The sequence below is a fragment of the Ochlerotatus camptorhynchus genome, unplaced genomic scaffold (genome assembly GCF_037179485.1).
Source record: "Ochlerotatus camptorhynchus isolate MF236.1 unplaced genomic scaffold, CSIRO-AGI_Acam_v1.1 ptg000008l, whole genome shotgun sequence".
Lineage (NCBI taxonomy): Eukaryota > Metazoa > Arthropoda > Insecta > Diptera > Culicidae > Ochlerotatus > Ochlerotatus camptorhynchus.
The window spans coordinates 1388470-1412215 of NW_027040500.1; the positions used below are offsets into that span (position 1 = coordinate 1388470).

Genomic DNA, 23746 nt, shown 5'->3' on the forward strand with positions numbered 1-23746 from the left:
GAACACAACCGACAGGAAAACGCGAAACATGATAGATTGGTCTCTTTTGTTCCACTACGGAATGCATTCCCAGCGTGGGTTTTCCCGTTTCAACTCACGAAAGCTCGGAGCTTTCGTTCGATGTCGGCACCATTCGGGAGGATTCGTTCCAAGAGGAAAAGCTTTCCAATCCGAAGCAAGTAACGAACGCGAATCGTGTGGGTGGTAGCTGGGTGGTCTTTGGTCTGATTCCTCTGGGTCCGAGTGGTGGTGTTTGTGAACGCCAAACGAAGTTAATAGGCAGAAAACCGGCTTCCTACGACGAGACGAACGATGGCATACACAGGTGATCACTTTGGAACGATGCCATCGCCCGGGATGCTGGGCATGGCACGTGGAGGGTGGTTTGTGCCATATTACACGATCCTTGTTGGTTGCCGCATCCGAACCGAAAGCGGATGGATAGTTCCTTCCAGTCAGCCAGTCAGTCTTCTGTGCAATTTTGACCTGTACGGCCGCGTGCTAAAACGCTTTTTGACACACAAATTTTCTTGTTCCACCATTCAACTCTCCAAAACATACTAGTTGTCCCTCGTGTTACACTAAGCCCACGGTTACCGGGAAAATCTAAACGACCCCAATCGAGATCAGTTTTTGTGCCCGCGAAATCTGTGTGTGCGCCCCGCCAGGATTAGTGTTTACACCAAGGAAACCGGAATCAAATTACCGAAATTTTCCAGCGGCTTTAAGCAAGTACCAGCCCAATTGTTATTGGCAACATCGAATCAAGCCAAATTGGTAATTGATTTTCGTTTGCTATATCGCTTTATCATTAGCGTTGACGCGTTATCACGTCGTCATCATCTTGTCTCGTTGTCACGACATTGAGTCCTTGACTGTCGAAGACAAGCTTGACACCGGCGTGCTAATCTACTTCGCCCAACAGTGCCAGAGTTGTAAAGATTTTATCAACTTGTAATAGCTTTGCTCTAGGGTGTACTCGGATTCCATTTCGTTGTCATCGTCAACGTCGTCTTTGTCGTGCTGTTACTTGTGCCAAAAGGAAACAGGAACTCTTTAATAATACATACTACAAACGAGAGAGTATCAAGAATAAATTCTGTTGCACGAGCACCATAACCATATCTCTATCAGTAGCAGAAAGAAGTCGGATGTAAACACTTAGTGCTTCGTAACATATATGTGCGTGTCTTACTAGCCAAGATTAATAATTGTAAAAAGTTTTCTTACCGTTTTAACAAACTAAAAAAATAACCTTGTGGATCTCCATTACACATCAACGCCCGGTGGTGATTATTGGATTGTCCAAAGGTCCCATTAGAGTGCTATCAGATCCAAATAGAATATAACGACGCAAAGCGGGATCCAAAGAGGAAACTCGAAAATTAAATCAACGGAGATAAATAGCCAACGATAACGGCTAACCCCTCTCTCACCAGTGAACGTCGTGATCATCTTCCATTGCCCAAAGGAATCACTATTCGAGGCTTCATTTCGACACAACCAAAAGAAATTCTATAAATAACCCGCATTCAGGACGAAGAAAAAACGAGGACAATAAAAGTCACTCGTACAATTTTTTGGGATCATTCCAAACTGACGAAAAGGAACAAACAGTGCAAAGTGTTTATTTTTAACAGAAACAGTATAAACTTACGACCATCCTTCAGCCCTGCAGCATCCGAATCTTACGTGAGTGGAAGCAGTGTGACAGTGAGTGAAGTGCAAGGAAAAATAATTCTAGCATCAACAGCGAAACAATCAAGTTTCTTCAACTTTCCAAACTTCCTGGCAAGAAAACAACAGTAGAGTGCGCAACAGAACAGAGAACAAAGCGACAAACACGGTAAACACACGGAACGGAAGTGGACTGTGCTAAAATCATTTCCTGTTTCACGTGTTGCCTCGAGTGGCTTTTAACGAGGGCAGGAGAGACGCAGACGCAAGACTTTTTTTTTAATCGCAGGTGTTTAGCAAGTGCTATCAAGTAAGTGCCGTTTTGAAAAAATTCAATTACATACCCTGTGACACCGTGGTTAGTGGCATTTCACAGGTATCAAGCAAATGCTCATTTTACGTGGAAAATGTTCCTCGGATTTATAAAACCATTACCATCGGCCGCTAGGATGTTGGCCTTGTGGGGGGGGGGGGGGGGGGTTTGAGCTTGGCTTTAGCTAACAAGACATAAAGCATAAACCATCACGAGTATGGGGGGATCGATAAATTTTCCCGACATCTATATTTAAACATTTCTACTGGCGCAAGATGTACACATTTTTAAACTTAGTTTTTACAGAAGCTCAGGGACCTTCTTAGAAATCAATGAATATTCGTAGAAGCTATGACATAAGACATTGATTTCAGGGAACTTCGAAGATTTTTGGGAAACTCTCTAAAAGTTATTTTATAACTTCAAGAAACCATATAAATATTTTGAAATTTCATAGCACCCTAGAAAACATTTTAGAACTGCGTAGAAGTTCTGGACATTTTATAGAAATGCAACACATTTTATAGGAGTGCACTTATTAGTTAAAAAGCTCAGTGAACTTCATAGAAATTCAGTTAACTTCGTAATACTCCAGTGAACTTCGTAGAAATTCAATTTATTTAGTATACCTTCATAAAACTTTTTAGAAATTTGTAAAACATTGAGGATGCTCGTTAATGTTTTGGCATTTTTTACAACCTTCATTGAGTTTTTTTACTTTAGGAGATATTCAAGTGAAATCGTTGGAATGCTTGGAATCTAATCTAATCTAACACCAACACAGCCAGTTCTTGAAAGCATCCTGGAAAATAATATATATACCTACATCATTTTTCTTGTCAATTTGATATATGTTTCACATCGAAGATGCGTCACACATATCAAAACGGCCAGGCCTACTGTGCAGCATTTTAGGGGCAAGATGATTCAGAAAACATCGGGCCTGTTTAAATCGAAGATTTAAACACGATGCTTCAGAATCGAATAAATGGATGAAACGTGGACATCTCGTACCGTACGTTCCGATTTTGGTAATTATATGATTGGTTGGTCGTTGGAAGCATCAAAGCTAGAAAGGTTAAGTGATGCTCCATTTTCTTCTGACGGTTGGAACATGAGCACTAACTCTTGTCCTAGCCTTTTATGACTTATGGCTATAGCGCCATTACTCGCTTTCTGAAAAGAGAAGAGGGAAAGGAAAAGAAGAAGGACAAAGGGAAAAGGATTATGTGAAATCTATGAACAAAAACAATATTTTTGATTTGAAATACACAATATAGAAATGCATAACGGCGGTGATCACTACCCGAGTATTGTCACTATTATCAAGTCATAAAAAGTAACAAGGAATAAAATGTTATCCTTTGATAATTGGAAAATTCTGATTCCCTAGTTTGAATTTGTGACGGCCATGGTTCGTTGGTAGATCTTATACCAGTAACGCACCACAAAAGGTGATCTCCCAACGTTACTGGTTTGAAAAGATAAAAATTTACCAAATGGAACGAACTCACCAAGTTTAGCTGCTTGACATGTGTTGATGTACAAGTCCAAATTGTAGACGAAGCTTGTCGAAGATCAACATGAATTTATTAAATTTCATTTATAAAAATGAAATTTATACATTGATATTGAAGGGATCATAGAGTTATGGAGAGTTGACTGTAGCAGAGCAACCGAAAGAAGTTTAATATCATCATCATCAATGGAATTTATACCCCGTTCACATTACAGCGTATATCACGTGGTATACGCTGTCTTGCAATGAGCAATAATACATCTAGTTTTCACTGGAAATCCTATGTATGAGTGCTCATTGCAAGACAGCCCATATTACGTGATATAGGCTGTAATGTAAACGGGGTATAAGATCCTGCTTCACGACAAATACCGATCAAACGGATGACGGAGTTTGACGTCAAAGTTCATCTTCCATCCAAACAACGGGGGAACAAAAGGGACCTCTCATACCATGGCGCATTGCAAAGAGCCCATCTACCACTACCGCGAATTATCATTCCGGTGCTCACACTCTAATTCAATTGGCGTTGACGGACCTTCGAAAAACCGTGTGTTCTGACAATTTTAAATAGAGCGATTACATTCGCAAAAATCACCATCTTAGCGCCCCTCGGTGGGACTCTGTATGGGAGCGAGCTGTCAATTGAGTGTCAAACAGTGAAGTTATTATCTTGCATTAAATCTTGATTTAAAACTCGAGATAAAAATCTGTGAGATCGAAAAAAAAACAACGCTGTGCTCAGAAAACAAAGCTCTTACAGATGATGTATAATAACAGATAATTTTTTCTTCCAATTTGGCATTGTCTGAACGAATCTATCAGGTTTTCAAAAATCACATCCCTATGTTTCGGAAACATTCGAAAGTTAGTGCAAAATTATGTTTTTTGATATCAAGTGTAATGAAAAAAAAAAATGATTCGACGCAAATACAAGCGTGGCATTGAAGTAGGCTATGACCATCGGTAATCAAATTTTAATCAAATAATATTCTATTATGTTTAGACAAATAAAAAATAAGACGAAAAAAAAAATCGCGCTACAGAATTGAGCATAATGTAATAAAAATGTCTCATGCTGAATTTCATTTCAAAACACATTTTAATCATTTCCTTGAGAGTAACCGTTCGCGAATTTGACCAAGTTGGTTGAAAATGGTTCGTAGCCTACACAGTTGAAAAAAGTAATGTGATTTTCTATCACTATGATGCATATAAAAGGAGCGTCATGTATCATACAAGTTAACATTCAAAATATTGTATGCAACATTTCTTGCAAGTGGTATTATGGAAGAAATATACTTGAAATTATCATATTAGAGATAACTGAAAGCACCTTTAGTCCGGGAATTAGAAAGTGCTAGCTCTACTGTTGATCCAAAAACCCATTTTAAAATGTTTGATAATTCATAAAAATTTCGAAGTCACACTTTCAGAAGCCATAAGCTCCACATGTCTACAGTTCCGATATCACATGGCTAATCGAACTGCAAGCACACCTTCAGATTCAGATCAATGCTTTGAATCCAGCGCGTATTTAATAAAGCATGATGTAAAACACGATTGGGAATATCCATTGTCAGTAAAATAATATGATAAGATCTCACCAAATTATGTGTCTATAGATCCTGTCTTAAGACATAATGGTCGCCATCGTCCTCCTCCTCTTGCTTGTAGATGTTTTTTCGCAGCAGCACACATCAAAAGTTCTATTCAAAGGCACTAATTTCCTACTGTATAGCTTTAGATATTTATAAAAAATGCAAAAACATTTGAAAAAAGTGACAGAAGTCAACGAAAAAACAGCGACCGAAAAAAACACAATTCCATCCGCCAAATCGTTGGAATACTTGGAATCTAATAAAAATTCGGAGAGCAACAGTTTTTTATGGAAAACTTCGTAAAAGCGGGCAACATGTACATGTTTGGGGAAATTCAATGAAGTTAATGAAAATTTGCTTTATTGCAGGAAACTCTATTCAAATTTTGGAACCGTTTTTTGTCCTTAAACGTAAACCAAATATGTATTACATTTAATGTTAGTTGCATTTCTTATCATCCTCCAAAGACGATGTAATGTTTTGTTTTGTTTTTTTTTTTAATTTCATGTTCTGTCGACGCTTTCGACTATGTCAGAAAGCTTTTTATTATAACATTGTAGAACGACGCACACACTTGCCACGATTCTCTCCAATCTCCGCTCAGCAGAAAAAGCATACGAAGTCGAGTATGAGAGAAAATGAGCACTTTTAGCCTATTGATATTTCAAAGTAAGAAGACAGCAGTTGATAAAGCATAAGTCTGATAATCGCTGCGTTCGTGGTTTGCGTCCCCAGTCGGCAACCTTTTTTTTATTTATGTTTTTGCATGATTCATTTCATTCTCTAATACACTCCACATTTTACATTTACAATTTTTTAGCATTGCCGCTCGATCTATCGCATCCTCCATTCATGCGGTCTCCACTAACATTCTGCGATGATGAATCCCTTGTAATTGCAAGCAAATCTTTTTTTTTTTTATGTTGGGTGTACGAATTCTTAAGAAATTTAGATACTAAACTAAGTTTAGGAAATTGCTTAAAATGTCAAATGGTGGAAACTTAAGGGAACAAAAAATAAACGAAATTCTTAATAGATCGGAAAGCTCCATACAAGGCCAGTAAATTAATGGTAGTTTTGCGATATTTGTACAAGTTGAGTGAATTAAATGGAATATCTAAAACCTTTGTACAACTTCTATGAAGGGCAAGGAATTTATGTAGTTTATTTGTTGACAATTGAACAATTGAATTAAAGAAACTTTGTAGAAGTAAATAGTGAGTTTCGTATATGTTTTATAGAACTTAGTTGATATCCATAGTTTTTTTATGATGTCTATGAAGTTCTGTGGATGATTTACAAAGTCTTGAAAAACTGAAAAAGTTTATTCTGTATTATTCTGAAGCTCAGAGGCACTTCTTGACGGAATTTCAAATGTTTTCAAAATTAAAATATGTCTTTGAAACGAATGAAGAGATTAAACCTTTATATGAAACGTTTGCGTGATGTAAAAATGTAAGTGAAATGTTAATGCCAATCATTAGCAATTATTTAAGAAATTCAAAGACGCAGCAGAATTTACTTTAGATAATCTGGAAAAAATATTACAATACCTACATGCAATGCAAAAATAGATTGCTCCGGTATTTATTTCTTAAATTCTCTGGGGTGGGTCAGCTCTAGGTCTCGATGGGAGGGGGGCTAAGGGGCTAAGGGCCTTCCGCCCCCCCCTTATTTATTCCAATGATCGACAGACAGTAAAAAGAAATATGTCAAACACAAACAATACAGCCTCTTTTAACATAAAAACCCTAATTAAACCACCCACCGTTGACAAGTGCCTTTCTCGTATACGATATAGTGGTTCTCAGAATTTCGTAAAAATTTAGACCCTTTTTGTCATTAAGATGACCATTTCCATGTTAGGGTGGTTCGAAAAATCGATTTTTTTTTCCATAATGACCTTTTTTTTCAAATTATGGGCCGGTTTCAAGGATCGAAATATCAAATGAATGATTATTTAAGGGGGTAGTACACTTTGAACGTCCAAAAAGTAAGGCATTTTCGTTAATTTTTTTAAGCAATAAAACACTCAGGGAGGGCAAATATGTTATAACCCATTTATTAGTCATCCTTCGAACTACAATTTGTATTTTTTTTACCTCGATTGGCGTCTCCCCGTGGCCGGTGCACCAGGTCGCGCGGGCGTCTTGGCGCGGAAGTCGGAAAATGGCGTGGGAAAATACTCCTTTCCATGTGATCCTGGAACATAAATCGAACAAAAATCCTGATTAGTAATGAAATTTGGGTTAAAAATACGTATTCCGATTTTTTTATATTAACTTTTTCAAAAGTTGTGGCCTTAGGAAAAAAAAGTCCATTTTTTTACCCTAAAAATGCTTACAAAATCGTGGATTAAAAATCCATTTTTGACAAAATCGAAAATGTGGATACGTATTTCTAGGCAGAATTTAATTCTAAACAAGAAAACCTAGGCGATATCCAAATTTGATGATAACTGGTTAGAGTTATTTCCTACGCCAGTTTGAAAAACCCCGTTTCGAGATAAACGCGTTTAAAGATAAAATTTGCTCTCTCAGCGCACCGGTACATGTCTTAGGAAATCGCTTCGTAAGGAATATTCTGGTGGAATTAGAGTCTTTTCTAAATTAAAGTATATATTCCAAGGAACATTTTAAGCCAAGCATTTTTTTTGAAAAATCAAAGTGTACTCCCCCCTTTAAATAAGTTTCAGGAAAAATTTAATAATATTAAAAAATATTATTTGTTTTTTTGTTAGGTCTTTTCTCGTTTCCGATCAAGCTATGTCCACAACCAGGTATGTTGCAACATAGCAGGCAAGCAATATATCATTATCCTTCTACCACTCCGATCGAGCTGGGCTGCAGAGATTGTTTGTCGTGGTAGTCGTAACAAGCGTTTTGTCTGTATCGTTGGTTGCTTTATGTGTTTGGATTTGCTGGTCACAGTGCAAGATGCAGTGTTGCCCTGACCGGTGATTGGTAGAAGCGTGACTGCTTTGTGGTTTATTAATTTATTTGATAAGGCTCAAACGAATTAACTTTACAGAGCCGAGGATTCTTGGACACTATACAATACATCTTAAAGCTATAGTCAAAAGGTACAACACAGTAAACAATTTATCTTCCGCTATCCAAAAAGCCTCCTCCATCAGAACTGGAACCGCTTTCAGTGGTTTACATATATGGCAGTTACGCCATCGCAGAGCGCTTCCATTGCAGCAATGGACGCAAAACGTGGTCAGAACTCACACACTCATCACGAAACGGTTGCTTTCCAAAGTCAACGACACATCGACCGAAAGAACTGCTGATGAAGAACAATGAGGAGGACCACACAATGGTTGCTGCCGAGAAAACAGACGATCGCGTGGCACACATCGAGAGTGGCCGAGACAGCCGAGTGAACACTGTAGCGTGACTGCTTTAGCACACCAAATTCTATTCCCAGGATGTAATGGTTTTTGATAGTCTTATTAAGAAATAATTGAACATACATTTTAGATTGATCTAATTCATGGATGGCCATTATTATTACTTTTTGCCATACTGCTTCGAATTTTTGAAGCCACGAATGTAAAAAAAAATCCAAATATTTCGTGTTAAGAATTATAGCCACTATTTTAGCATACATGTGATAATAATGTTCTGCATGAAATCTTTATAATTTCCGAGATTCAGGTCATCCAAAATTCTATGTGATGAAGCCATATTAACGGCCATTTGTGGATTCTATCAACCGTCACCTTAAAGTACGCAATCTCTAATATTTGATGAAAATGCTGGAATCTTCTCCCAAGATTAAAAGTCGGACAATTTTTGAACTATGTGCGTATGGTTAATAAATTTGGAACATTGTGATTTGATTTTGCTCAATTATGATTCCAGGGCTGTAATCCATTTAAACGATTAAGTTGGTATTTATGACTGCAGATAATGATACTCTCGGATTTGCATGTGATGTACATAATGAGTTTTGGCTGATATCATATGGATATGGATATATGGATATGGATCATATGGACCACTTAAGTCCAAACCGTAATCACTAGGTCCGCTGTCAAACGTTTTGATTTTTTTGCATAGCCACGCTTGGTGAAACGATCTATTGCGTGTGTGTCAGTGTAAGTGGGAAGTGCAGGCATCAAGATTCGTTGCATAGCCAGCGTATGTCTGTGTATAAGATCGTGTCGGTGGTAGTGCTCGAGCGAAGATCACCTAAATTAGTTCCGGTCAGTTTGAGATGCAGAGCGCTATTTCCGGAAAGGCGGTGGTTCATCCTCTTGAAGAAATAGAATAACATGCATACACATGAAGAATAATGTCAATGTCGCTTACCGTTCACATCGTATCGGGATAAATCATTATTTTATGGAGTTGGTTGGAAATGTTATCTAACATGAAGTTTTAGTGTGATAATTTATTAGCTAGAGAATGGTCTTAGAAGAGGGTAGGTAGATAGTTCCGTTAGATAACGGCAGTATGACAGTTGAATAGAAGTTGAAAATGAGCGAAGGTCAGTGACAGTACAAGTCAAACGCACACTTCTTCGTCTAACCCGTATGACGTACGAGGGAAAAAAGTTATTGTTGCCTTTTCCGACTAGAGGTAAGTTAAACAAGGTAATATAAAATGATAGTATTATTTTCTTATATTCTACATATTTTAATATAAACATATACATTAATTGGGTAGGGATGCCATCAAGGCATCCGAAAAAAGCAATTTGAATGGGGAGAGTGAAATTGCCAACTCCCTTTCGTTAACATCTCCTCATAGATGGCTTGTTTTGTATCGGGTTGGAACATTTTTATGATTGGAAGGAGATTTTTTTGCTCCCGTGGATAACGCTTAGTGCTTCTGCTGACGGGTCCACCTTCCGTTTTTGGCCCTTTATACAATGGTTATTTGAACCACTTCTTACCAGTTCTTACATCCCCTGCATGTTACATATTTCAACCAATCAGTGCCATACATACATACAAAACATACGGTAGGGCCGAGGTGGGCTATGTCCAAGGGCCCCCGGCCCAGAGACAATTAGTCATATAATTTTCATTACTATTTCTCGATAGATGTATAGTTTTGTTCTCCCGTGTATGGAACTGTGCAGCTTAGGAATATTGCTTAGAAATAAGCCGCAAAAAAAAAAAAATCTTTTAAAAATGAAAAATTTCCTTTTTCACGAATACTTTAGATTACAGTCACTTGATGGGTGTATAGATTTTTCTGTCCTAACACTGAGATGAATATCCTGCTCTTGCAACGTTTATAAAACCCAGGCACACATATTCCACTTGCCCGCCTCATCAAAGCAAGGTTTGTTGTATTGTGACAGATTGCCACAGCCAACAAATAATCAAAACCGTCAAATAACCACTAAAACAACATTAATATTAATTAATCGAAATTTCGACAGAGCTTTTTTTTTCCTTTTCGCTTTCTCAGCAGTGCAGGTCCTGCGCGATTTCCATGGATTTTTTCGATGTTGCCGGTGGACGTTCCGGAGAATTCCGGCTGAGTCCTCTCGCGTTCTCTGTTAGGGAGCTTCTGCGCGATACAATTGGAGACCTTCGGTGCTGCCGGTGGAGGTTACAGGGAGTTTCGACAAAGTTATCTGCGGAGAAGGTGCCGCACGATTCCGGTGATGATCACCGATACTGCCAGCGGAGGTCTCAAGGAATTTCTCAGAACTTTCTCGCGTTTCCAGTGGATAAGTCTCTGCACAATTTTGGCGGAGGTTTCCGGTGTTGAAAGCGGAGGATCCAGGGACTTTCGACGAATTTTTCTCGCATTTATAGTGGAGAAGCTTCCGCACGATCTTCGTAGAGATTTTCGGTGCTGTCAACGTAAGTTTTAGGAATTTTGAATGGCATTTTCTCGTGTTTTTGGTAGAGGAGATCCCGGTGCAGATTTTTGATGCTGCCAACAGAAGTTTCACGGAACTTCGACGGAGTTTTTTTTCGCGTTCTCGGCGGTACATGTACATGTAATAATAAATTAGGTATGAAACCTCACCAAATACGTTATCCACTGAGAACGCGAGAAAATTCCGACGAAATTCCCTGAAACCTCCGCTAGCAGTATCAGCAATCATCACCGAAATCGGGCAACACCTTCTCCGCAGATAACTTCGTCAAAACTGGTGGGCTTCGTGCTCGTGTGGTTAGCGGTGTCACCCGTCGTTTAGGCGTATTGTGTGTGCAACATTAATGACGCAATGTGATAAAATTGCTCGATTTTATCATGAAGATCTTAGCGGTGAAGAATTGTTTCGTTAATGTGAACAGCTAAAACATTTTGTTGAAAAGGATGATACCTATACCGGCATGCATTCGTTGTACAAAATAATCGCTGACAGTGGATTGAAATCGGTATTCCCAAACGTAGAAATACTACTCAGAATGTTTCTTTCGATGATGGTCACTAACTGCTCAGGAGAACGCTCATTTTCCAAATTGAAGTTGGTTAAAAATGAATTGAGGAATACTATGAAACAGAATAGACTTAATTGGTTATCGCTCATGAGTATCGAAAATGAAATTTTGATGAATATTGATTTTAATCCTATCATTGATAAATTCGCAAGCGTGAAGAGCCGTAAGCGCGTTTAGCTTTTAGCTAAGAACTATTGTATGTATTTTATAATAAATGCAGCTTATGATAAAGTATAAAAAAATGTTCCAACTCTCTTTTATCAATATATCACAGAATTCGAAAATTGATAACGCACCTCAGGGGGCCTCGCACGAAGAAATTGACCAGGGCCCCCGAAGGGGCTTAAGACGGCCCTGCAACCAATGTAATTTCGGGTCTAACAATTGACTGTAGTGTACAAGCAAGCTTTTTCAGAATGAATGTGTTCTTATAAAAACCTTCCAATCCGGTGGCAGAGCAGTACCGAGGTCTTCCGGAGGACCGAGTGCGACACAGCTCGCATACGCATAAGTGTGATCATAAATGGAGATAAGTTTGAGTGGTCGATAAATGTGTGTACCTTGGATCAATGGATCATGCCTGTCGTCAGATAACTACTCCAGGAGAGACATTTGGAGACGCATTATCATCGGAAGTTGTGCAAGAACTTGAGGTATGGTAAACTTCTCGGCGGGCAAGAGCAGTGCCGTATTAACGGTAAGGCGATGGTGGGAAAAAGCCAGGGCCCCCAAAATTGGAGGGGGGCCCGGCTCGGAGACATCAATCAAAATATAAATATGTGAAAATATTGGAAATAATATTGGTATGAAAAATATCAGACAATTCTAGAATTTCGGGGTAGCTTCAAGATCTTGAAGAAATATTTCGAGCTCGATCAACCAGGTGGATACATACCGACTGGATGAAAATAAGATATTGGTAATCGGTTTCTCACAGCTCTTGAAACACCCAGGTTGGTGAAGTTTGTGATCTGCATTTAACTGGATTCTGTAATGGTTACGTTTGGTTAAGTTTCGTACTATGTATTTTCAATGCATCAACACTAGAAAATCATCTAGTGCCCAAAAAAATATAATTGAACAACGAAATTACAATGATTTCCACTGTTAAATTTCGAGTACTTTAAAATTTATTGTACGGGAGAAAAACTATCTTTAGATTTTTAGAGATGCAATGCTCAAACAATAGAAATTAATGTGATTAGATCAAATTTATTCGAGAAAAATCATTATTTTATTGTTTAATTGGTTAACAACCCCTTTTTTTGCTGAAAATTTCTCAAATACCATGATTTTCATTATTGTGAACCACGAATTTCGGTGTGATTTTATGGTAATCGACAAAAATGTTCAATGTTTTGACAAAAATTATCATGGTTACAATGACAATGAAAACCATTGTATTTTAATAGTTTTTTTTTCACGGTTAGCCTGAATTGTAGACCAGAAGTAGATGAGTTGTAATGCTGATTCACTCAATTTTGTCTTGATTTGTGCGCAACTTGAGAAAACAGAGTTCACCTTTTTCATCTGTCGTTTAAAAAATGACTTTCCTTAACATTTTAAAAATAATCTCAAAATATGCACTCATGATGAACTTTCATGACATTGCTCAAATTAATCATGAAGGTCGTGAATATGTTTTGTGAATGTCAACAGCTTAGACAATTTTTTAAAAAGCATGACATTGTTAGCTGTTCACAATTATTAATGGCATCCTGATATCGGTTTTTCCAAATGTGAAATCTATCCTTATTAGCAGCCGGTTTCAAAATAAAAATTTATTTATTAAAAAATATTGATGAAAATTGGCTTCAACACTTATATTAAAAATTGGGAAGCATGAGAAGCCAGTTGCAAAGTTAGTTTAATAAGATTTAGTGAACGATAGAATAAAATCAGATTTAAAAAAATTCATACAAAAAAGATTTTTCTCAAGTCTCTTTTTTTTTTTTATTTTAGAAGGTAGAATTTGATAATTTATAACAAATAGGGTTCCCACCATAAGCAATAGACCTGCAAGCTCTAGAAACTTTCAAACGACGCGTGGTTTGGGTCATCTTTGACGGGGTATATAAAACGGCGTATGAAAGAGAAGAGCGACGCAACTCTATGGCAAGCCTAGTATCCAAAAAGTCTCCAAAGGGTACAATGGGTGAAATAGCGAGACACGTTATTACAATGCCAGACAGTCATTTAGTAAAAAAATGACGTTTGCTTTGATTCCGACCGATTCACAACGTAGAGGAGAAAAGTGAGCTAGGTGGGTAAATCACACGCAAACCGAAAATGTATTACATTGAATGTTAGATGCAATCTCTATCATCCTCCGCAGCGAATACCACCTCGCAGACGATGTGTGCGTGTTATGTAGGCTATATCAGAAAGCCTTTTATTTATAACATTGTATAAAGACGCACACAATTCTCTAAAATTCCCGTTCAGCAGAAAAATTTTTGTATAATAATTGTAAGAAAATCTAACATCCTTCGGTTAGGTGTAGAAAAGATAAATTGTTTTCCGTGTACCACTGTCAGTTTTAAGAATAAACTATCTGTTAATTCTTTTGAAATCAATACAAAATTTTATTAAAATCTGAATACATATTATAAGTAGGATCATACTGGCGGTGAATCAAATAATGCTATCATAAGCAATTCGCAATTCCCATCATAAAACTTGGAAAATTCATTCTGAGTCATTAATAAAGTTAAAAAATTTGAATCGTCCTCGAAGACATGAAATCAGTTAGATAAATCATCATGATTTTATCGTACGTTTTGCGCTTATGTAGACTTCTGCTCTAAAAAACTAAAATAACTTCTAAAAAAATATTTTTGCTCAGGTCAGTAAAAATATAAATTGACTAGTGAATAAATTGAAAAGTACCGTATTCCACTATACAAAATCGTATCGACATACTAATATCGGCTCCTTGTGCACTAACTAAGCTAGTTCCACATCACCCTCCTCTAGTTGTCACTGTTGAGGACAAACTCGTGCGTGATTTCTACGATTATCCTGCTACGGTTTCTTATGACTTCCGTAAAGCTGACCACCGTAGCATCATAGATGTATTGTCTAGCATGGTATGGAAGAACCTCCTTGATCCAGATGACGCTGAGGCTGCAGCGAAAAACCTTTTCACATGTCTTGGCATATGTCATTGACAGACACGTCCCGAAAAGAACTCACCACAAAGTGTCTTACCCTCCCTGGCAGACGAGAGAGTTACGTAGGTTGAAGTCAATCAAGAGAGCAGCATTGAGAAGATTTACGAAGTATGGCACGCTTCCTCTGGAACTACATTATGTGAGGCTGAATCACATGTACCAGCGAGTTAGTCGTGAATGCTTTTCAAGATTCCATCGAGGCATCCAGCGCAAACTTAAGTTACACCCGAAATCCTTTTGGAACTACGTGAACGATCTACGCAGGGAATCCGGCCTCCCATCGTCAATGGAATTCAACGGAGAAGTTGCTGCCACCGTTCAGGATATATGCTGCCTTTTTTTCCGACAAGTTTGCCAGTGTATTCACTAATGAGATACTAACTGACGACTATATCAACCTGGCTGTCAGGAACGTTCCGGTAAATGATCAAACGCTGGGTGCAATTGATGTTAATGCTGAGATGATTTCCAAGGCCGTGACTTTGGTCAAGTCATCCTTCAATCCTGGACCTGATGGAGTTCCATCTGAATTTTTGAAGATAAATATTGCTAGCTTGTTAATTCCGCTTCATCGCATGTTCCAAATGTCTCTCTCCAGTGGCATATTTCCATCTTGCTGGAAATTTTCGCACATGTTTCCCGTCCACAAAAAAGGAAGAAAACGAGCTGTGGATAACTATCGAAGAATTACATCGTTAAGTGCCGTTTCGAAGCTATTCGAGCTAGTGATTATGGAACCGTTGCTGTCCCATTGCAAGCAGTATTTGAGTGCTGATCAACATGGGTTTACTGTCGGCCGCTCTACAACCACCAATCTGCTGTGTCTCACATCTTATATAACCGAAAGCATGTCGGATCGGGTTCAACCGGACGTTATTTATTCAGAGCATTCGACAAGTTAAACCACGCTATTGCGATTGCTAAACTCAGCAGCAGTGATGGAAAAGTTCGCGATAACTCACTATGACTCGCGAACTTTTCCCATGGTGAACTTCGTTAAATATCGCGAACTTTTCCAACACTGCTCGGCAGGCTCGGTGTATGCGGTAATCTTCTGAGTTGGTTTCGATCATATCTTACCGGTCGCCAACTAAAGGTTGCTATAGGAGATTGTAGATCAGTTAGCTTCTTCGCCACATCAGGTACACCTCAGGGAAGCCACATGGGACCGTTGATTTTTATACTGTACTTCAACGACGTGCATCTGGTCATCGAAGCTCCTCGGTTATCATATGCAGATGACATCAAAACTTTCCTACAAATCTGCTCCATTGCTGACTGTCACTTTCTTCAACGTCAGCTGAATGTATTCGCTAGTTGGTGCAGTTTAAACGGAATGGTAGTGAACCCAGCCAAATACTCCGCTATTACGTTCTCACGAAAACAACAAACGATAATACTTAGTTATGACCTGCTTGGCTCGACAATCGAACGCGTGAATCAGGTGAAAGACTTGATCTTGGATTTGCAGCTTTCATTCAAGCAACACATTGCATATGTTGTCGAAAAGGCGTTAAAAAATTTAGGGTTTATTTTTAGGATACACAGCAAAAAAATAATTTTGATATCACGTCAAAGTGGATGCACTACAATCATGTCGAAAATAAGGTGTAAGATTACTTGCTAAAAAGGACAAAATTATCATTAATACAATGCATGAACTAACATTACGCAGCTTTTACTGCATTTGTTTATTTATGTGGTCATAAAAATTACATGAAATTTTCGACATGATTGTAGTGCATCCACTTTGATGTGATATCAAAATTATTTTTTTGCTGTGTAGTTAAAAACTTCACTGATATCTATTGTCTAAAATCTCTCTATTGTTCGTTTGTTCGATCGACGCTTGAGTATTGTTCAGCGGTTTTGAACCCAAACTACAACAACGGTGCCGAGAGAATTGAATCTGTTCAACGTCGCATTCTTCGTTTTGCGTTGCGTTGATTGCTTTGGAATGAACCGTTTCGATTACCCATTTACGAAAGCCGTTGTCAACTTATCGACCTAGAACTTCTCCGGACTAGAAGAGACACAAGCAGAGCCCTAACCGTGGCCGATATCATGCAAGGAAGGACAGATTTCGAGGCTATCCTGAGGCAAATTGACCTGAATGTTCAACCCCGACCGCTTCGTAATAACCTTATGCTGCCTCTACGTCGCACAAATTATGGAGCACAGCGATTTGCGGACTGCAGAGAATATTCAACAGAGTTGCATATGTTTTAGACTTTCATCTCTCCCGTGATGCGCTTCGTCGAAAGTTTTCATCTGTTTTTCGCCGGCAGGAGTAACTGACTATAAGATATGTTTTTTTTTATGTTATGCTTGAATGTATTTTTTACTATAGTTGATAAGGTTAATATCATTGGGGCTTCATCCAGCCTGTTGATGTAAAACAACAATAAACAATAAACAATACCCGTTCACATTACAGCCTACATCACGTAATATAGGCTGTCTTGCAATGAGCACTCATACATAGGATTGTATGAGTGCTCATTGTAAGACAGCGTATATCACGGGGTATAAGTAGAGGTGATTGAACTATGAAAAAAACTAAAAAGTAGTTATTATTAACCTCGGCGGTAAAAAATCGGATGGTTTATGTTTCGCCCTAGAGAGTTCTCTTATGCAAAGTGCTCATTATAAACATATCAGTTTTAGATATATGGACTATCGATGAAATAATCCTCAGCGAAGGGCAAGTGGCAGAAAAACCTGCTCAAATTTACGCGGTTCCAATCTTATTGATCATGAACCAAAATGATTAGACAAATTCATGAAAATTTAGGTGCTCTGAGACTGACATATATGAGCGTCAATTTTGACATAAATTTGAGTCATAACAGACGCGAAATATAGCTCAATCAAACGTACTTTTCGTCGAGCAACGAACTTTTCAGTCTCGGAGCATTTAATTTTACATGACATGTTTGTTTACGTCTCATTCTTTAAGTCAAAAGTGGATTCCGTTACGTGTAAAATTAGGTACTTCTAAGTGTGTACGGATTGCAAAGTGATAGCCAAATTGGCCAAAAGTTCATAACTTTTATCTACAGTGTTCGACTGTGTGTGAACTCCAGCTGTTTTACTTCATGAAAAATTATAAATAATGGTCACCAAAACAAGGATTGTCTTAATTTTCCCAAATATATTGTGTCAATGATGTCTTAAAAATTCAATGATAAATTGTGGGAAAAATTCACGATGTAACATATATACTTATCATCGGTATTGTGTTATTAAAACAAATGGTTGATTATTGCTATACCTATGATTAATAAAACCCCATACGAGGCATACATCATCTACGATGTATTTGTCACACGATTCTCTTTGGATTTTGAAATATTTCATTTTCAAGAATTATGGATGATCCTCTTTAGAGACACGAGACATTCTTCTATGAAATCAAAGCCTCCAATCATGATTTTCCCTAAAAAAAAACTCCCACATAAACACTCAATCGTGCCAGCGAGTTTCTTTAATCTGCGTTATTTATAGATTTATTTTTTTCGATCTCCATCCTCCACCACGTTTCCATGATTTGTTTTCTCCTTTCCTGCCCCTATTGCTTATCCTTTCACGGGTTGGACCACTTCCGCAATTACCGTTTTCCCAATGGCTGATTCGAGACCGCTCTTCTCATCCTGTCCTGCCTGAGGAATCAAAGCGTCTTCAAAGCAAAAAAGGTGAAGCAATCAGTGTTCGATTTGCTTTGCTCTTTTGCCCGCTTTCCACGGGACTTTTATTTTTACCTGGCAATATCTTTGAGCCAGCATTTCTACCGATTTTGCCCTGCAAAGCAAAGTCAAACCTAGGTTAGTATTGGCGCATTTCAAAGGCTCTTTTGTGTGTGTATGTACCTACCTACCTACATACCTTGGGAAAACGAAATTCAAAAGCATCACCATTCCCCACGCTCTCCGTCGTCATCCTCAGTGCTGCGTAAGAATACAAGGAAAATGAAAGCACGGGAGACCGTTCGGAAAACATTCCTCTATTAAAGAAAAATCTGGCTCAAAGAGCGGAAATCAGGACAGCTATGTAGCGAGAGATCTGCGACGACGACGACGACGACGACGACGACGACGCTCAAGTGTGTGCAAAAGTGGGATGGATGGGACTGCTGACTGGCCTCGGATTTTAGGGATGGATCAAATATACGACTCTGCCGATGCTTCTTTATGGTTCGAATCAGCAAAGCTTCGGATTTTTTGCTATATTGGTATACAGCCGTATTCGTGAAGTGGTTGTTTGAACACACAGAAAATTCCATTGAAAAAACTCTATCGGCAATCAAAATACCCTAACTTCGTATTTCGTGTATCTTTCATGAATGGATCAAAACAAATGGTCAAAATTTGTTCGTGTTTGATCATATATTATGAAAAGGAAAGTAGTTGATAATTTGAAGTATTCACAATTTTGCAAGAACAGAATCAGATTGGATCAATTTAAAAGTTATGCTGCGGAAGTTAAGCCATCTTTGACAAAATTATAATGGCTTTTAATAAAACTCGCACTCTGAACTGAGTGGTTGCTTGTGGTTGTCATTTTATAGCTTTCTTAGCTTGTACATTCGCCTTTGCCCGGGCTGTGAATCAAACCCACCACATCCGGCTTGGTAATATCGTAATATATATTTAACTGACTTGGCACTCTAACGCCTCGTTTATATATTTATACTATGTGACAAGTGTATGTATTAATGTTTGATGTGTTGTTGATATTCTTTTTCTCCAACGCAGTTGATACTTTCTTCGTACCGTATGTGTGATAATGTTTGCACCATTGAGCAATGTCAAAATTTAAAAAAATTCTCAAAAATTTCGTTTTCGAGTTCTTTTTATTTATTCAAAGGAGGATGTTTCTCAGAGTACTAAGCTATGTTAATCATCGATCGAGTTTCCACTTGCTGCAATTACAGCCTCCACACGCTTCCGGAATGCACGGCAGGTTCTAATAATGTAGTCTGGATCCATTTCTCTCCAGGTACGGGTCAATGTTTGTCTGAGACTTGCTGTACTCGTGTGGCGTTTAGAACAGGCCTTGGCCTTCATGACGCGCCATATTGAGTAATCCAGCGGATTAAGATCGGGGCTGGATGGCGGCCACATATCCTTCGCCCAGAACGGAAGATGTTCCTGCAACCACTTCTGAGTGCGGTTCGAGGTGTGGCACGGAGCCCCATCTTGTTGAAATACAATATTTGGCTTCGGACCGTACTGTTCTTTGATCCACGGAAGAACATACTTACTTAGAATCCCGATGTAGGCATCCGTGTTGACCTTGTCGCCTTCTGGAATGAACACCGGGTCCATTTTTTTGCAATCGGAAGCCACCAATTCATACACCATAACGCTAGCAGGATGCTTGTTCAGATACACGTTCTTGTGCTCGTCGGCCACGTCTTTTACCGGAAGAGAACTAATATACCGGTCGGTTCTGGAATTTGATACGGGATCGACGGTAAACATGCTTTCGTCGGTGACCAGGATTGCCGGATTTTTTCGCTTAAGGAAGTTCAAGATTTTCTTGCATCTTTCGACTCGTAGCTCCCGGATACGGGTGGTAATCATGTGAGTTTTTTTTTTCCGTGCCCTCGACTTCGCCCCTCAATTTTCCTTTACGATCTTCCGTGCCATAAAGTCACTGATCCCGTGTTCATTCGCCATTTTCCTTATTGAACGCACTGGATTCACCCGAATCTTCCTTTTGATAGCAGCGATAACCCTCGGAACCCGAGCTGACCTCGGACAACCTGTGGCCACCTTCGATGATAGTTGTCCTTTCTTTTCTCGGTCTAAAACCCTTTTGACGGTCCACCGGGGCACTCTCATGGCGATTGAAATGTCTTTTTGCGACATTTGCGCGTGGGGCAAATCACGAATACGCTGCCACTTCGTCATGGTGCAACTGTCAAACTAAGTAAATTATTTTCTTTTATACACAGCCTACTACGGTATGAGCTATAGATTACGTGCATGCAAAGAAAACCAAGGCATTGGATGCAGAGGTGAAAAGGGAACCTTTTTTGTACGATGGTGCAAACATTATCACGCATACGGTACAATGGTACTCTATGGCTCAGAAAAGCCGAGGATAGATAAGGTAGAGAACTACTTCAGCCTAAGCGCCCATTTTGGGCCTATCAAGCAGAAAACATCAAATAAATTCATGATTTCGGCGTTAACAGATAAATTAAGCGTTTGATACGATACATTAGTTCAAATGCTACCGAACGAAGTCAATAAGAACGCATGATATGTTGTTTGCACTCAATATTCTCAAAAACAGATGTAGCGCTTCGACCGAATCAATTTGTATCTTCATCCGATAGGCCGAAGTGAATTCATTGGCGTTTCAATGACGTTTCACAATGCGTTAAGCCAAGTTTGGCGTCAAGTAGCAGTGTTTGACTTTTAACAATTTCTCAGCAATTTTTTACTCTTTATCAAATCTTACGATACGTACGGAAAGGTAAATACATTTGGAAGCCATCAGTAATAATGAAATTCCGTATGGTGCTAAACTATGCAAGGCTTAGAAAGAATAAGTGTGGGTTGTTCTTAATAGGCCGGAAATGGGTTACTACGTCCTTTTGTAAATTTATCCTTGTTTTCCTTGGATCAGAGATCTTGCAAACAATGTTTAATATCAGACCTTACCGCAATATTGTCGTCAAATGCAGTGAATTGATATCTTTTGCCTAATAGTAGGTACAGAAACTTTTTTTCTCGCTACAACCAAGATTACAAAACCGTACATTTGCTAAGAACCTAGGTTAAGTTTACTATTTTTAATTTTAACTGAGATTTCAAGTGTTGAAGTGGAGTGGTCAATTATCCCCTACTTCAACCTTGTATTTTGTTTTATCTTGTTGCGTTGGTTTAATCATACTTGAAATAATCAAAGCAGATTAAAAAAAAACGTGGGTCTGATGCAAAGTAAAATAACAAAACAAGTCCTTGAATGGAAGTCTTCACGTGGCGTACAGTAGTGGACATAAAAATACTACATTGTGATTTTTTAAGTCTCTCCATAAAATTAAAAAAGTAGTTATTTTTCAGCATTAGCATCAAAATTTCAGAAATCTTGACTGCAGGTTTATTAACTCTTCAGGATTTATTGGTCATATTTTGACTTGATTTGCTGACTGTATGAAGTTAGGGCAATATTAGTAAATCGCTTCTTATTTATCTACCATTTTTAAATCTGTTTTCTCGAACCAAATTAGCTAAAAAAAAATTATCATTTGTAGTCGAAACATTATTATTTTAAAATGCTCAAAATCTCCTATCATATGGTCATGACAATTGATGAAGAATTAATCAACCAGCATTCAAAGTTTAAAAAAATTTGATGCACGTGCTATAAAATTGAAAGCTTTTTAAACTTTCATGGAGATACAAATAAAAATACGGTTTATTATTTCGTATGTCTAGTACTGTATCATCCTACGTGGAATTTGGCTCCCTTCTGCTTACTGGTAGAAACCGTTGTCATTGTTGACATGTTCTACTCCCACCGGGGATCGAAAATATGTTCTAGATGTGTGATTAACCCTTTCCTACATTGCCCAATTTTCTCCTCCGACAGGGGAAACTCTTCTTGGGTATGGTTCTGATTTGCTCTCACGATGAAGGAGCATTGCTTTATTAACTTTAAGGTTCGTAAAGAATACAGCTTTCCTCTCGAGAGTACTCAGGAACAAACAACAAACATACGCATCCTTCTGATCCTCCGATTTCAATTCACGGCATGATAATAAATCGTCGCCGGCGGAAAACTTTTCCTTCGTTCAAATCGTCATGATGCTCTTTTCCACACCCACCTTTCTTCTGCCAGCAAATAGCAACAGCGCAGCACTGGGGAAAACTAATTTCATCGAAGGCAAAGTTCAATTTGAATTTGAGTTTTGCCATGGGTAGCTTGAATTCAAACATTCACGCTCACACCCACTCGATTGCAGAAAGAAGATGCTGTTGGTGCTACTTTCTTCTCTGTTTTGTTCTTGCTGGAAATAAGTTTGAGTCCCCAAAGTTTGGCAAGTGATAACGTCATAAGACTGGATTTGTACCCACATCACCATCAAATTGGGGCGCAGATCTGGAGGGCATCCGACGGAGACCTTTTATTGCAAAATATATTGATTTTTGTATTTACTCGGGAACGAATCAAAGATTTTCACATTTGCAGCATTTGCGTTAGAAGTTTCAAAACCCCATGCAGAAAGCTTTTTCGCTGTGGTTAATCATCGCATGCAGCAAACTGAGTTTGGATAGATGGCATCGAGTGGTTGTCGTGACTGGCTCTCACCTCGATGGGCATGAGTTTAATTCCCTCAGAGACCGTAGGGATTTTCTGAGGCGAAACATATCTGCTTACGGCTTTCTTACGAAGGGAGCATATCTGAAGATTCTTAAGTTCTACGAAAAGGTTGACTGTGGACTTTTTATGGCTTACTCGATATTTTGTATTAACAAAAGTCAACCGCTTTCGGAAATTTTTTGCTGGAGAATGGAAAGATCAAGTAAAATTCAGGGATCTCTAAAAATCTACTACACTGTAAGACTGGAATTTAAAAATCAAAGTCCCGGGCTTGAACTGTATTTACGATTCTGGTACTTAGGAAGATGTCAAGATTCCAGAACTATAATAAATCTTCAAGATGTTGGATTTGCTAGAATTTCTGCATTCTGGCTATTTGAATCGAGTCAAAACATTTAAGTTAACCCACATAACATATGTGGAACTTCCTGCAAAACTGCTCACTACAAGTTGACCCCTTTTTTGTGTTTCCTCAGTGGTATAACTGGTATAGTTGGACATCGATCTGTCAAAATTAAATTTTCGTGATTCGACACTGAGTCTTCATATGGGCCAATGTTGGAAACGTAAGCAATGGCTTTTTCGTAAATATCTTGTAATTCAAAGTCAATCCATGTAATCCAGCAATTCTATCAGCTATGGGGACTTTCCCTATACACAAGCATCGTGGTGGCTTACTTGAGCGAGTTTTCATTCTCAGGAAATTCG

At 38.5% G+C, this 23746-nt stretch overlaps 1 protein-coding gene across 4 annotated transcripts in view; it reads left to right on the top strand.

Moving 5' to 3' along the window:
• The first annotated feature begins 481 nt into the window (after nucleotides 1–481).
• mub (poly(rC)-binding protein mub) overlaps nucleotides 482–23746 on the top strand; it is a 672225-nt gene continuing 648960 nt past the window's right edge. For 3 of the 4 annotated variants that reach the window (XM_065218781.1, XM_065218837.1, XM_065218827.1), the window contains exon 1: nucleotides 816–1987. The gene's annotated coding sequence lies outside the window, so the exon portion shown is untranslated. Of the gene's footprint in view, nucleotides 778–815; nucleotides 1988–23746 lie in introns of those variants that run through there. The other variant, XM_065218846.1, reaches the window with a different exon arrangement.